The sequence below is a fragment of the Magallana gigas genome, chromosome 1 (genome assembly GCF_963853765.1).
Source record: "Magallana gigas chromosome 1, xbMagGiga1.1, whole genome shotgun sequence".
NCBI lineage: Eukaryota > Metazoa > Mollusca > Bivalvia > Ostreida > Ostreidae > Magallana > Magallana gigas.
Window position 1 is genome coordinate 36,254,811 of NC_088853.1, and position 15,297 is coordinate 36,270,107.

The window sequence follows — 15,297 nt, forward strand, 5'->3', positions numbered from 1 at the left end:
AAACGGACTATATAAGTGAGGCATCATATCATAATGAACCTGCGAACATTATAGCCTATGTTGTTATATAAATCGATAGAGACTTTAATTATATGTCATGCGCAGATCATAATGTAGAGGGTTGAGAAAATGGTTCTTAGTAGCCGGAAAAAGAAATATTTTTTTACCCGCAAAGTACAGTTACCAAAAATATGCCTAGACTGTATGACCTCGAACCGCATTCCTTACACAAATACAGATTGTGAATTGTTAAGTGCTCCAAAAAAGAGAATTTAAAGGGACAGCTTATGTCGGTCATATGTAAAATCGACTTTATGAAAAGAAAACGCGCTAGCTTTCTACAGGAAACCATATATGTATAGAAACTATATTTTTCTGACTGATAACAGAATTTGCCTTTGGCAAAACACAATTATATTAAAAAGTTATTTAACAAGAAAAGCTTAGATAAATGACGACTTGTTATGGAAATCAATTAGAAATTAAGTTAAAACAAAATGGCGTTCATGAATTTACGATTCCATGCTTAGTCATATTATCGATGTACAGTTTTAGTCAATGGTAAGAAGTACAGCTAAGTAACACGCTATAACATCCAAAAGTTGTTCATATATTCTATATACCAGTACTGCTTTGGCTACTCCATTTAGCTTCTCCTTATGGCTTGACATTCCATGAGCAGCGTAAAACCCAAGCGGGAAATCGAAAAATGTATGGAAAGCCGAATGGTTCAGTATTCTATCTTCTCACCAATGTTACGGGGTATTATGAAAATATTCAGGGATTTAAACGTTCATAAACGTTCATAAAAGGTGAATCTATTAAAACGTATTTTTCATTTTTCAAGTTATAATATAATGATAAAAATCTGATGTTAAATGAAAGAGCATTTTTAATGCCACTACGATTACACATATTATGGCCCCTGATTTTAAATTTACGTGATATGCAATCATTATGATAATTCTTTAACAATATTCAAAATTGCAAGGCAAAAGAGTATCCTTACTTGAATAAAAAAAACTTAACGATAATGATTAAATTATAGGTACCTAGTTAATTCCGCTCATTTGAGTTTATTTAGTATTCTATTACAACAAACATAAAAAACCTGCTTTGGTTGAAATTGACATGACTTCTGCTTAATATTTTGAGCATTTATTAATCAATTCTTAGACAATAGATTTCATGAAAACAGCAGCACATTTTGATCAATTAAACAATCCCTTAATTAATATTCAAAAGATTATAATAATTGTTTTTTATTATGTTCTGGGCTTCTGTATATTTTGCTGTTTTTGTGTCATGTTATGGTTGTTTCCTGTACTTTCTTGTCGATGCGACTACATAATTATTCAACCTTTACAGTGCTTTGCATGTAATTATAAACGCAGGACAGATAAGGCAACACATCGTTTTGATATGCTAATGAAGGGATAATGAGTTATGACGTCATAATATACGCCCCGCCTCTGTATTACCATATATAGAACATATACCGAAAACAGCAGTTTAAGCATAAAATACGGCTGATTTAATACTTCATAAGCAAAATATAACTACGAATCACTCATGTGTGTTTTTATAAGTTTACAACAATCAGAATATACGAAGAATTTCCAAAACGGATCTGTCGTATGGGTGTGAATCTGCGTCCCAAAAGCGCTCGTCAGACGATGTAAACACGTGTAACTGGTATTCCCGATGATGGCGATCTTTTGATGATTTATCAGGTATGTAGAATAGATATACAGTGTATTTGTAATATACCAGATAGCTCAATAACTATTTTTTTGTGATTTTATACTGTTGATGCATTTCTGATCGACTTAATGTGTTGTTTCGTTCAAAACATGAGGAGAGACTGCATTGTTTACATTTAGGCCTGTACAATGTACATTGTACATGTAGCTTTATTGCCAGTCCGTTAAATTGTTGATCATTTTCACCAATCGACACGAATCAGTTCATAGTACTTGTACTGACAATATTTAGCTTTACACAGCTGTTTGTTTTTATTTCAATTTGTAAGTAAACAATACAAAGACTGTGTGAAAACAGCTGATTTGATTTTCTGAAAATCAGTACAGTGCAGGCTAAAAGATGCTGATTTCATTTTCTGAAAATTGATGAACAGCTGATCAATAACACCTTTCTACTGTGTTCAAACTTCTTCCATGACAGTTCATTTATATTTTTTACACATTCATCCAGTTGATATATTAAGATGTTTATGCACATTAATTCTTAATTATTACTAGTTTGTTTTTAGAACTTTGTATATTACTACCATAACACTGTTTGAAATCTTGTCCCTGGGTTCATACTTATGATGCTGTACTATTGGTAATAAAAAAACCCAAATAATAATAAACAAATGACTGCATGTCTCCATCTGATTTTCTCTAAATGAAGAATCTACATTCATGGTCATATATGGTATTGTTTGTGTAGAATGTGCATATGTAATATTCAAATAAAATTTGAAGTGTTGGTCATTTTACCCATCCATGCATAATATATGTAGACCTTTCACAAAACTGTTCAAATTACTGTCGACATGTCCTTATATGCATGTAAATTAAATTGTATGACTTCTCATAATTATATTTTGTTATTTTCAGAGTAATTTGAAAAGTGTCACACTGATTTGAAAAAAAAAGCTGGAGAAAAATGTAAGTAAATAACATACATGTATAAGTTCAATAATTTATCATTGAAATAATGACCAATCTGATTATTCTATGAGACAATTCAATTAGAAAAAGTATTTTCAAGTACGAATGGTTTCATTTAATGTTTTAAAATGATTGATATAAACCTATGTTATTTATAAATCTACAATTTTGAATATTGCTCATCAACAAATCAACAATACATGGTATGTTTTAATTCACACTGACTGCACCAGCATTATATAATATCAATCAATAAAATCAGTTGTGTCTGAGAGAGAGAGAGAGAGAGAGAGAGAGAGAGAGAGAGAGAGAGAGAGAGAGAGAGAGGTGCATTATTAAGGTCAGGCCGGGTAAAATAAAGGGGTGCAATTAAACTAATATCAGGGGTGAGGATGCGAATAATTTCAAATCGATCAAACTAAAAAGCTGTATTTGAATTTGTGCAAATTAAATCACATCTAAACATAATGAAATGTTTATTAAGATAAATAAATTCCATTGACTATCAAATTGTAGAAAATCCTCCATTTCAGTCTTTCAGCCACTTTGATAACAAGTTAAACTTACTGAAATATATATAATTTTCATTTTAGCTGGTACCTGCTTTGTCTTGAGATTTACATAAATGATGTTCTTATTCACCCTTATCCTGGTGTCATATACAAGATGAAATGATGGAAAGAAAAACCTGAACTTTAGGAACAGGAAGACTGTGTTTTTGAAGAGAGAAGAGGACCAGAACTAAGAAGTCATACAATAAACACATTGACATCCTAAAAAGAAATTGCAATTTTGAGTTTGCATGCATATGTAAGGTTTAAATGTTGTCACAGAATTTTTTTCAGAAAGTCCCTTTATCTTCTTGAATTAATAAAACAAATGAACCAAATATAATTGTTTCTATTTATATAATTTTGTTTGAGAAGTGGAAAGAGGATGGTATGTAAATGGGCGGGAGAGAGAGTCTCTCACATAGGAGAAATCAGACTTATTTAAATTCAATATATTGATGTGAACCAAAAATGGCTTTTGATCGCCTTGTTGCAGGATTTACACACTCTCTTTCCTTTCTCAGTAATGAGAAATGAGCGTCTAGAATTTATTTTGTGAATGAATAGATATGCTAACCCTCCCCCTCTCCTTAATTTTAATCATTCTGCATGTGTTGAATAAAAATAAAAGTCAATTTTAATGAGTGTTTAAATTACAAGTGTAACATGTGTAATACAAAGGTGAATACTGTTGATTGCTTATGGGGGGTGGGAAAAGGCCTCATACATGGGCAGATCTACATGTATAGTCCCAGTGGCAAATTCTAATTTAATTCACAATTTACATAGTAAAACACCATGGTACCTGGCCCATTGGCGAACAGAATAAAGTTACCCCTTTGAACCCCCTCCCCAGAATAATATTAACAGACCCAAGCAGTGTTATAGAATATGCAGTCATTGGGCAAAGGCTGCACATAAATAATGAAAAAATACTCCATATCTTATTTTTTAATATTTTATATTATGAGAACAATTTAGTTAGTATATCAATATCAGGGGCTTCATTTGTCTCTGTTGACATCTAATCCCTCAAATAATTGTGTACAATTAGCTCTTATATATTTTTCTCCCATTACTAAAAAAATATTAAGAAACCAATAACTCCGTGAATGCGGTGAACCAAGAGAACTGATACACAGCAGTTTTTTGTTTACATCCATGATACAACAGAGGAAATGCGGACGATTCATCGTAACCATCTTGTCTCTTTTAAAATAAATAAAACAGAAGCACTATGTTTAAATAACCATTTACATAATGTTCTGTTGAAACATATCTTAAAATTAATTTGGATTATGTGATAAAATAACATCGCGCCTATATCAAAAGAGTTATCGCTCAAAGAGTTACCTCCCCTTTTGGGATCACTTGTGCGTTTGAAATGTGTATTGATTTGAGAGGACTTCTAGATTGAGAAATTAAATGCAAAAGTTCAAGTGCAAGACGGTTATAGATATTATTAAACTTGGTATGATTTTCTTCCCTTTTACGAGTTCTTTATAAAAACTGATGCTCATTTGTTGAGAGATGAAGGTTTACTTTGTAATTTTAATGAAAATATACAAAAATGCACTATTTTAGGAACAAGTAGCCAGTTTTTAAAGAAATTTACATAACTAGTAAACTTTACAACTGAATGAGCATTGATTTCTATGATGTATGGATAATTTTGAATATGTTGCCATATTACTTACTCTTAAATTTCTTTGCCTTGCCCTTGAACTTTTTGTCTCATTTTAGCATTGACGATTTTTGTCTAAAAGACGCCAACGTGACCCTAAAAAGCCACGTGACCGACAAATTTAGACATGGTCAGGTAAAGGAGACCCATATCTTTACAATAACACCCAAAATAGTTTAGAACTATTCATTATGCAGAAATGAATAGACAAAAGCAAAACGACCTCCTTTTACTGCTGTTTAAAAGCAAAATGTTGCCTTAACTGTCCCGCGAATGTGTGTATCAAAACAAGTTATTAGTAAAGGAGTAACAGAGAAATGTAAATTCTGATATTGAGTCTTTCAACATTTTGTATAACCATTTGTAAATCGTCATTTGTATGACTTTTCTTGTTTTGGCAATGTTTTTAAAATTAAAGAACTATATATTATATGAGTTAAATTTGGCCCCCATAATTCGCCATTTTTTAAGTGTTTCGGGTACAATAAAAAGTTAACTTATTTTTTAAAAGAGTTGCAATAGAATATATTTTTCAAATACATATTTGATTTATTTGCACTCACTGGCAGTATATGACGTCAGAAGTGACGCTATTTTTAGAATTCAATCGAAATCAGTCAAAAATTGACAGTTTTCTTATGTTTTTACGAATGGGAAACATAAAGCGCATGCTTGAACAAGATAAACAATTTTGTCACTTACTAGTCTTGGCTAGATACATCTCTGGTTAAAATATTTTGTTTGTTCAAGCATGCGCTCTATGTTTTCTGAAAGAAAAACTGCTTGAAAACAAGCTGCTTTGTGCTAAAAATGCAAAAATGGCGGGAAAGGGTTGTCTTTACGATGTCATATTTCTATATTGTGGGCACTTGAATCAAAATGAATATTATTTAAACACATCACATATATATCTGAAGTAAAATATCAAAGAATTACAGTAAAATGATGATGTTCATTTTAGGGGGCCTTTTTAGGCCCATATCATATATAGTCCTTTAAAAATGTAGTTTTTTGATGACGATAGGGGCAAGCACTACGTCCAGTTTTATGAAAACCAGTCAGCCAAGGTATAATATCACCTTGCAATTGTACCTATGATAATCAATACCCGAGGGTGTTTACTCGATGCACACATGTGCTTCTAATAACAAAGGCTTTTAAAATACAATTGCTAATGCCAAAGCTCATAATTGCCAATTCTTGTCAATATTTATTGAAATGCTTTGAAAGGTTGTAATGCGCTGATAAAGATGGTGGGATGGTGGGAAATAACTCTTTTCACCACAGGATGAATCTCTGGCATTAACTCAACTAAAACATGACTGAAAGGTTATTGAAATGTGGCTGAATGGCATAGCTATGTTATTCAATCACCTTTCCAGACCATTCAGTTAACATTCAGTTAACTGAATGGCAGATGACAGATTGGGAACCGGGCTGCGGCATGTAGAGGAGGATACTCTTCAGAGTAACACCGTGGCCTGACGTGGGAAATTAGGAAAGAAGATTTCAAGGATATATATAAACTAAATATCATAAAGCTCCACATAACAAAATAAGCGTTATGATAAAACGTTCACGTAGTGGATATGAAATGAAACAAATAAATATGTCATAAGAATATGTGTAATTGAAAAAAAGCGTAAAGATTTAAATATATTTGTATGCAAATGAACACATAACTATGCAACTGTGTAAACTAGGCATGCATTGTAAAGTATAAGCCAGATTGGACCAAACAGAGAAAAGTTATGATCTGGGCAATGATTTTCAAATAATTCCGCTATGACTTTCAAGTTTGACCTTGAAACAATGTTCAATGTCACTGTTGGTGAAGTGTGAGTAAGATTGGGCCAAGAGGAGAAAGATATGCTCCGGAAAAGAGGTCATAAACGGAGGGACAGCCAAAAGGATGGATGGACATACGGACAGACTGATCACTATAGGGCGCCCGCAGAGCGCGGCCCTAATAAATAAGGAATACAGAATCAATCTTTGAGTATTATGAGGTGATAATTTCGGTCGGGGCGTGATCAAATCTAATAAAGCCCGAAGATTTGATCACGCCCCGACCGAAATTATCACCTCATAATATTCAAAGAATGATGCCTTATTACTTATATTAATATAATTTTTAGGCATCGTACGATTAAATATTTAAATATAAATATTAAATAACTAGAGTGTTTATTTCGTGATAGCGGAAGGTACTTTCCTCCTGCGCGGTAAGGCGGTCGATCTACACCTCAGTCGAGATTGTACTTGATGGTAATGGAACAGTTCTCAAAGCGGGAGTTATTCAAAACTCCAGATTAAATGCTCGAGTCGGACATGGTGGAACAATTAAGTTCATTTTTGACAGGTAAGTTGGAATTTTCAGAATTATAGGGAACGATTTGAAGATTCTGTGATTGTTGGCCGGAAATTACACATGAATCTTCAGATGGATCATTTATTTTGACACTTGCGGGGGTTATTGTAGATAAAGTTGCACTCGCACTTTTTTTTGGGTAGAAGACAGTTCACGATTATAGCTACGTATGGAAGCTTCTATGCGCTGCCCGAAGAAGAACATGATGTGTCTTGCTTCAAATTCAGCGTCGTTCATGGCCTGAATTGCAGTCGCTCTTAGACAGTGAGCTGTGTAACGTTTGCACCCGGCGGCCTTGCAAATATCCGGAAGGAAATTAACATATGATCGCTTTTTCATGGGATCGGCTGTGTACCATATGTTGCAATCTTTCGGGTAAGAAATGGCATCTTTAACGCATTTATTGAAAAGATGAGACGCATTTGGGTCCGTTTTAGACAAGAACTTTAACATCTTCACAGGACAAATTTCGTTTCCAGTTTCATACATTCTTTTGTCGTTCAGTGGTTAAAGTTTGTGAATGCCACCTTGATAGTTTTTTTGTTTTGTTTCATTCTTCAAACAAGCATATATGGAGCCTTTTTCGTCAGCTTTGAAATCGAAGGAATTTACCCGAAGCTGATGATGGAATTCAAGACCACGAGACACAAAATGTATCGCGATGATGTACCACATTGCAAGTCGCAGATTGACTGGAGAAGAATATGCACTCTCTGGGTAAGCAGAAATTTTCTGTAAATCTGATTTGTGAATGATCTCCTTATGAGTTGTAGGGCGAGAAGTTCCAGTGACCATTCTATGCTTCATGAGACCGGTCAAACTTTTATTTGCAGTTTTCAATGCTTTATCATTTACAATGTCTATATTTCGACCGATGTCGGATAAATGCCTGTTTATGGCGGCTCTGATTGCTTTCATTGTAGTTTTATGATATTCGGAGGTATGCTCCTTTTTCGGGTTTTGGGGTTTTGCTTCACAGTTAAAGCGACTGAGTATTTTCGCCAGATCCTCCTCGCAAATCTCAGCCAGATCTAGAGGGACTCCAAACGTTTCAAAATGCCAGTCTGTAATATAATACGCACAATGATATCCATGTTTTGACAGTTATTTGAGAAAAAAACTGTAACTGCTTACATAATATGTAATATGGGCTGTTTTTGTTTGCGTTTAATTGCTGCTTACTAATATTCACTTTTTTAGAAAAAAGAAGCGGACCTGTAAGAATCTTTATACCACATTTTGGTGCTTTGTTTTGTAGCCTTTGATTGTGTGAGTTCCTGAAATCCTTTAGTTTCGTCGTCGGAAAGCTTGGTAAATGAGTACTTGTTGGCGTTTCTGGGGCTGACAACCCGGGATCATCGGATTTTTTCAAATCGGCAAATGCCTGTTGGGTTAATGTTATATCGATGTCCGAAACGACCATTTCGGATAGAAAATTGTCAAACTCAGAATCAAAACCTTCTAATTTTAATTTTGGCAGGAGGGCTTCATAATTATCCCCACTAAATACTTCAAAATCGCCATATTTTACCGCATCTGATATATCGTCGTTCATGCTGACTGCATTCGATCGAAATAAAAAAAATGAAGTGATCAGCAGACGATCATTATAAGAAATCTATTCATCAGCAGACGGCTCGTTTATATGAAATGTTTAAATTGCATATTAAGATGTTTTTCTATAAATTTTATTTGAAATGGTAACCTTTACATGCTCATTTTAATTTTCATTCATTTTGTGTGCGAAAAGAAAACATTTCAAAACCACTACTTTTTTTATTTAGCACATGCAATGTATTACTACGCGCGCCGTGCAGCCAATACCGTTTTTCGGTTTTGCTATAAGACACGCCCATTTTGTGTCACTCATATTGTTTGATGTTTTTGATTTAATCCACATTAATATCGACAGATATCCCATACCACCTTAACATAGGAATATATAAAGTAAATATTTAAAAAAATCTTCTTCTCAGAAACTAATCAGCCAGATGATTCTTTATAATTGTTGAGACTTTGGCCCCAGGATAATTCTTCGGCCTCACAAGAAGGTTCAAAATTTGTTGTATGTGTATATCCCATATATAAACAATTGTTAAGGATCTTTTTGACAACTGCAATACTCAACATGTGATATGACTATAAAATCATCCTGTTAGAAAAGGGACTAATGATTATAAACATAAGAATATCCAGGGGGGAAAATGGATTTTATTTATACAGGATCTACATGTATTATGGTACATTGTCCAGATAGTTTGTATTATGACTCCATTAAGCTGATTTTATCAAACCTATTGTTCCTCAGGTGAGCGATGTGGCCCATGGGCCTCTTGATTTTTTCCTATTGCTTACAATTTTTTTTTATAAATAAGAGTACGACGGTCAATTAAAAAATTTCAAGACTTTTGTCATAGCTATTTTATTTCACGTCATATTATAACTAAATTTAGTAGACGTAATTTAGCAATTGTTTAAATAATTTGAAATTGAAAACAATCATATATTCCTTTATATCTTAGATATATATAGAATCTAATCCTGCAAAAATGAGGTAACGGCGAACGGCAAAACTTTGTGTTCTGTCAACAATAAACGGTATTACGTTAAAAGTACTATTTTCAGAAATTGGTTGTAAAACCAAGTAATATTGAGAACCAAAATTGAATAATGTCATATTAGTCTATGTACCAAATAATGATTGGATATATAGATTTGTTGATTATACATCGGTAACTTAAGTCATTGACGTCGCCGGACGCCAAGCCGCAACGAAAAGTATTAAAAGTATGGATCTAACTCTGGAAAAATCCAAAAAAACCTGTAAAAATTGTTCAATTGTGGGTAAAAATAAGTCAAAAATTAATTGCACATTTGTATAAAACTCAAAAGCATTTTCTGGGGGTTGTGGTAAATGTATTCTGAACACCAAACAGTACGAAATAGAGTAGAATATCTGTAAATATAATTTATCAAAAAATGAACACCGTCATCTGACATAAAGGTATTTTCTAAATGTAAATGAAGAGACATGCGGTGAAAAAAAAGAAAACTTCGAGGGACCAACTTATGATTTTTGAACAAATTAGATGTTAAGTGATATAGTGCCCATTTAAATTGTATGGTGAAAAGGACAAAAGACTCAGGGTGAAATAAAGTTTGGATATTTATATTAACTGTGTATGTGTCATTTTAACGTCCTGTTATGAACGTTACCGTGCGCCGTGGTGACAAAACATATTGAATTTCAAATCGGTTATCAAAAAGACCTTTTCATAAAATGGAATGAATCTTCGTATTTCAATAAAATAATTATTGATGCATAAATTAATCTGATAGTGATGACTTTAATGAAAAGTATGAAATAGACAGCCACATTGTCTACGTATTTTTTGAGTGACCCTCTTAGATATGTTTTCTGCATGAGGTTGAGGACAGAGATGTCCAAGACCTGATTACCCAAGCCCTGTCCCCCTTTTTTAAAGATTTTTGCATTGATTGAAAATCGGAGTCCTTTTATAGCCTACACAATATAACGACATATTTAATTAAAATGAAATCTTACTAATGTCGATTTCAAAATGAAGCTCTGTACAATAAATTCAATATGATTAAATCCATATATATTGAGGTTTTCTTGTGTTGTTTTTTTTTTGTTGAAAAAAGAAACATTTTAGAATCTATTGTTTACTTGAATTAGAAACGTAAGATAACCGGTTAAGACAACACAATATCGTTTAAGTCTTCTTCACAGAAAGACAGTATATGTGTATAGTATACATGTATATACCTTACCAATAAATTACCAATTCTCTATAATGTCAGTCTTTTTTCAAGATACTACATAATGTGTTAATAGGAGCATCTTTGATATTCAAAATATTTAATAAAAATAAAATAATTATATTTTTAACATTTTGAATAAATTGAATAATTTTTATTTCAATCATTTTTGATGTTTTTCTTTTTAAACTTAAAATCATATAAGATATTAAATGTTTTTGAAATTCATTCCTTCCCTCTTTTTCTCTTTAACCAATCGCCAATCGTTCTGGATATGTGTACACAAAGAAAAAGTTAGCTGCAATAATGTAGCCCTCTCCGATTTTTTATATCTGATGTTTACTGGAGAGGGCTCTAATTCCACAGGATCTCCGTAATGGTGCAACATTCATTTTTTAATGCGACTGACTTCGGTCTAAAAATTTCGATTTTATATTTGACTTCCTTTAGATAAAATGATTTTTTAATTCAGGTTGAACAAACTAATCGTATATAAATCAAAACAAGATAAAACACATAAGCATGTTTACCAGTCGTCTTTTTCAGCATCAATGACAGTTCTCGCGTGATTGTATGGGATTTATGCTTGGAGTTTTGATGGGTTTGATTAACGTGAATGACAGTGTAAATAATCGATCTTACCTCGTTCTATCACTAAAACATCGTTTCAGGAAAGGGTACAGACCCTGAAACGTACTACTACACCAAAAAGCGTGCGACTTTCGTGCGAGAAACGTTTCGTGTAAACCGTTTAGCGTTTCGTGTAAACCGTTTAGCGTTTCGTGTGAATCGTGAAGCGTTTCGTGCAAACCGTTTAGCGTTTCGGGCAAAGCGTGCAGTGTTTCGGGCAAAATGTGTAAATCGTTTCGGGCAAAGCGTGCGAGAACCGTGTGAAACGTTCATCAGTTTTCATTCGGAACTCTCTGACAATTTAATTGTTTCAAATAAGCGCTCGTGTTAAACATTACTTTAAACTGTTTGTGATTGGCAAAACTCCTTTGAGATATTCTCGTGAAAAAAATCTACATGTATAAGAAATGATATACTTATCTTTTTACAAAATTGAATTAATTTTTAACAAACAAAAGAAAAGTATGCGTATTAAAAGAAGACTGAGACTATTCGGCTGTGTACAACCAGTACACATAATCTCGGACATCGGGTAGAACTGCACCTGGCTGAACCTGTCAATCAAACTCTGCGTATTCGTTTTCATTGGATGGTCACGCGTCTCTTTTTTTGTCAATAGCCAATAGAAATTTAATGACTTCAAGATAGTCGGAATCAGTATTTGATGATGCACACAATTTCAATGATAGATTATTTAACATTGATTTGAACAAAATTAAACGTAAACATAGAAAGAAAATATACTGTTCATTTCTATGAAATGCGGGAAGTAAATACTTCTGAATCCCGATTAAAAATAGTTCTACAAGTTATTATTCTAATTATTTAAACACTGATAACGGAAAACAACAAGTAATTAACACACTGAATTTTTCCTAAAATGTACACATGCAATTAATTATAATGGGAATCTGTATGCATGGTACTTAATTCAAATAAATTATGATAGATATATTGTACGCCGTTATGCGGGGCGCCGGTTATGTATACGAATATTGAGACAAAAATCTAAATAATTTTTAATTTTTTGTTCTTTCCGAAATGCAAAATAGTAAAGACAACTTTCTTTATTGTTTAAACCATTGATTTTTTTCTGTGATATTATGTACGGAACATTTATTTACGAGAATGATTCGACATAAAAAAAAAATAATCGGTTGTTTTATAGCATTTTCTAACTTCTGTGACTAATTTAATTTTAAATATTTTTCAACATAATCAATGTAAATAATATCAGGTGTATTTACTGTTTGTGTTTTTACATCGTAATCTCTGAAACCAATAAAAATACTAATGTTAGCAGAAAAATCAAATCCCGCCGAATACTGAAAAACCGATTTCAGTTTGTAATCATACGGATTTTATTTTTGGTATTGAATATTGTGTTACGGTAACTTTTTTCTCTGGAATTTTTATTATTTACGACACTAATAAGAATCATGGATATTTCTTTTGAGCAATGAATATATTTATAGAAGTACTATTTTTGGCGAATTCTGTGAATAAAAAAAAGTTTGCTTTAAATATAAGTACCAAATTAATTTAATTAATAAATTCAATACTTCTGTACATATATGTTTCTAATATCAGTATTTCTATTACTTTGTGTTTTCTTAAAATTAATTCTTACTAACAGAGTCAGGGTAAAAATCCGAGAGGACCCGAATCGATCAGGATAAAAGCGTGTCCAAAGCGTGTGAAAAGCGAGCAAATCGTTTCGTCTGAGAATCGTTTCGTGTAAACCGTTCAGCGTTTCGTGTAATTCGTTTAGCGTTTCGGGCAAAGCGTGCAGCGTTTCGTGTAAACCGTTCAGCGTTTCGTGTGAACCGTTTAGCGAGCGTGCAGCGAGCGTGTGGTGTAGTAGTACGTTTCAGGGTCTGTATATAATGAAAAACTCATATTTACCGCGTTAACTATGTTTAATATAGGGGAATTCCTATATTAAGTTCAAGATCCGCTCCTGAATTATCATTGGCTGTCCCAAAATAAAACCGGTCAAGGTCAGTAAACATGGCTGACAAATTCAACTTGTGTTGTTGACATATACGAAAAATAATTGATATATGGTCTATACTTGATATTTTTGGATTAATTTATGCCATAGAGATCTACAATGTTTGAAATGCAAATGTTATTGCCATTTATGTACGATTTGAGAAGAAATCGTTGCGGGAGTGAATCACTCCCGCACTTGCACAATTACGGAGATCCTATGGAGTTGTAGCCCACTCCCCCCCCCCCCCCCTCCCCAAAAAAAAAAAATCGGGAGAGGGCTACATTATTGCAGCTAAGAAAAAGTTTGCATATATTTTATTGATTATGTGTTAATTGGCTGGTGCTTAGTGGCTGAACCACAAGTAACAAGGCAAAACCTCTTGACGCCTTTTTGAACATATCTTTGTTTACCATCCCGTCGCAAATAAAACATGTTCATCTAGCAAGGCATGACGATGTGTTTATGTCAAAGTTAAATATGTGCTCGAAAATCAAGTTCGGGCCTTTCCATTCCTTCTGGACAAAACACGTATCAAACATTCAAATGACCCATTGTTACAAAACTGGAATAGCCAGAGGTCTTACACATTGTTTTTCATCTCATAAAAAATAGTTCCTGTTCCAGGCGGATATCCCAAAATTAAAAGGAAATTTGGCAATTATTTTGCCTAAGCCATGGTCCTATGTGAACGTTTTATAAACTATTGTAAAGACACTTGCATTGACCGGCACTTTCAAAGACATTCTTTAAAAAATTATGTAGTTTTTCAAATCTGATACAAAATGTAAAATTAGGTATTTTTGTCTTCCCGGGAAACTTTTTTTCAGAAACATATAATTTTAGAAATCTAAAGATTCAACTCTAATAATTAAAAAGCAGTAAACTACTGCATTCAAATTAAATATCGTTCAAAATATCAAATTGATAATTTTAAGAAAGATTTTGTAGGTATTGTATGAGATAATTCAAATATTTAGAAAATATGGGTACAGTGTTGTTCAGTGCAATGTACAGTATCAGTTAGTGGGGTCCACTGTTGGTCAGTAGAACTGTACTTTAATGTGCAGTGGGGTACTGTGCTGGTCAGAAGAAATGTACAGTGGGATATAGTAACGTACAATGGGAGCCTCTGAAAGGTACAGTGAGGTACAGTCAATGTGTGCTAGATGTCGGACAATGTCAGTCGGTTTTCGGATTATCAGTTGATTTTGAGCTCGGTAGGGATAATTATATAGAGTCTATAGTCCTTTGTCTTGGTAAAGTTAAAAGCAATACTAATGTGGAATTTCATTTAATAAGTATATTATTTCAGCATGTATAAATGCATTTATTTGGATGAATTATAATTTGAAAGATGTATGTACGTACTACATATATATAACGAATGATGATTGGACCTAATCTAGGAGTGAAAAGTCCATACATAAAAAAACAATGCAATCTATTTACTAGGTGGAAAATACCGTAACCTCTTATAAAAACTTTGATCAAATTAGAATGCCAACTGGACGGGAAACATTTGCTCACAAAGATGAATGTGGTTGATTAATTTTATATAATTTTGTATAAATTTATTTTAAGAGTACAAACCATCAAATCATTTT

The 15,297-nt window shown here is 33.0% G+C and overlaps 2 protein-coding genes and 1 long non-coding RNA gene across 4 annotated transcripts in view; 1 reads left to right on the forward strand and 2 right to left on the reverse strand.

Annotated features, from left to right (window-relative positions):
* LOC105340273 (uncharacterized) overlaps positions 1–712 on the reverse strand; it is a 31,027-nt gene extending 30,315 nt beyond the window's left edge. Inside the window, exon 1 of one of the 2 annotated variants that reach the window (XM_066066596.1) lies at positions 624–647. The gene's annotated coding sequence lies outside the window, so the exon portion shown is untranslated. Of the gene's footprint in view, positions 1–623 lie in introns of both variants that reach the window. The other variant, XM_066066592.1, reaches the window with a different exon arrangement.
* LOC105347560 (uncharacterized) overlaps positions 1–15,297 on the reverse strand; it is a 273,923-nt gene that overhangs the window by 168,553 nt on the left and 90,073 nt on the right. The window lies entirely within an intron of this gene.
* Positions 1,390–3,561, forward strand: LOC117685898 (uncharacterized). Its single transcript, XR_010711964.1, has 3 exons — positions 1,390–1,733; positions 2,625–2,675; positions 3,272–3,561. It is a non-coding gene; the product is annotated as an uncharacterized lncRNA (long non-coding RNA).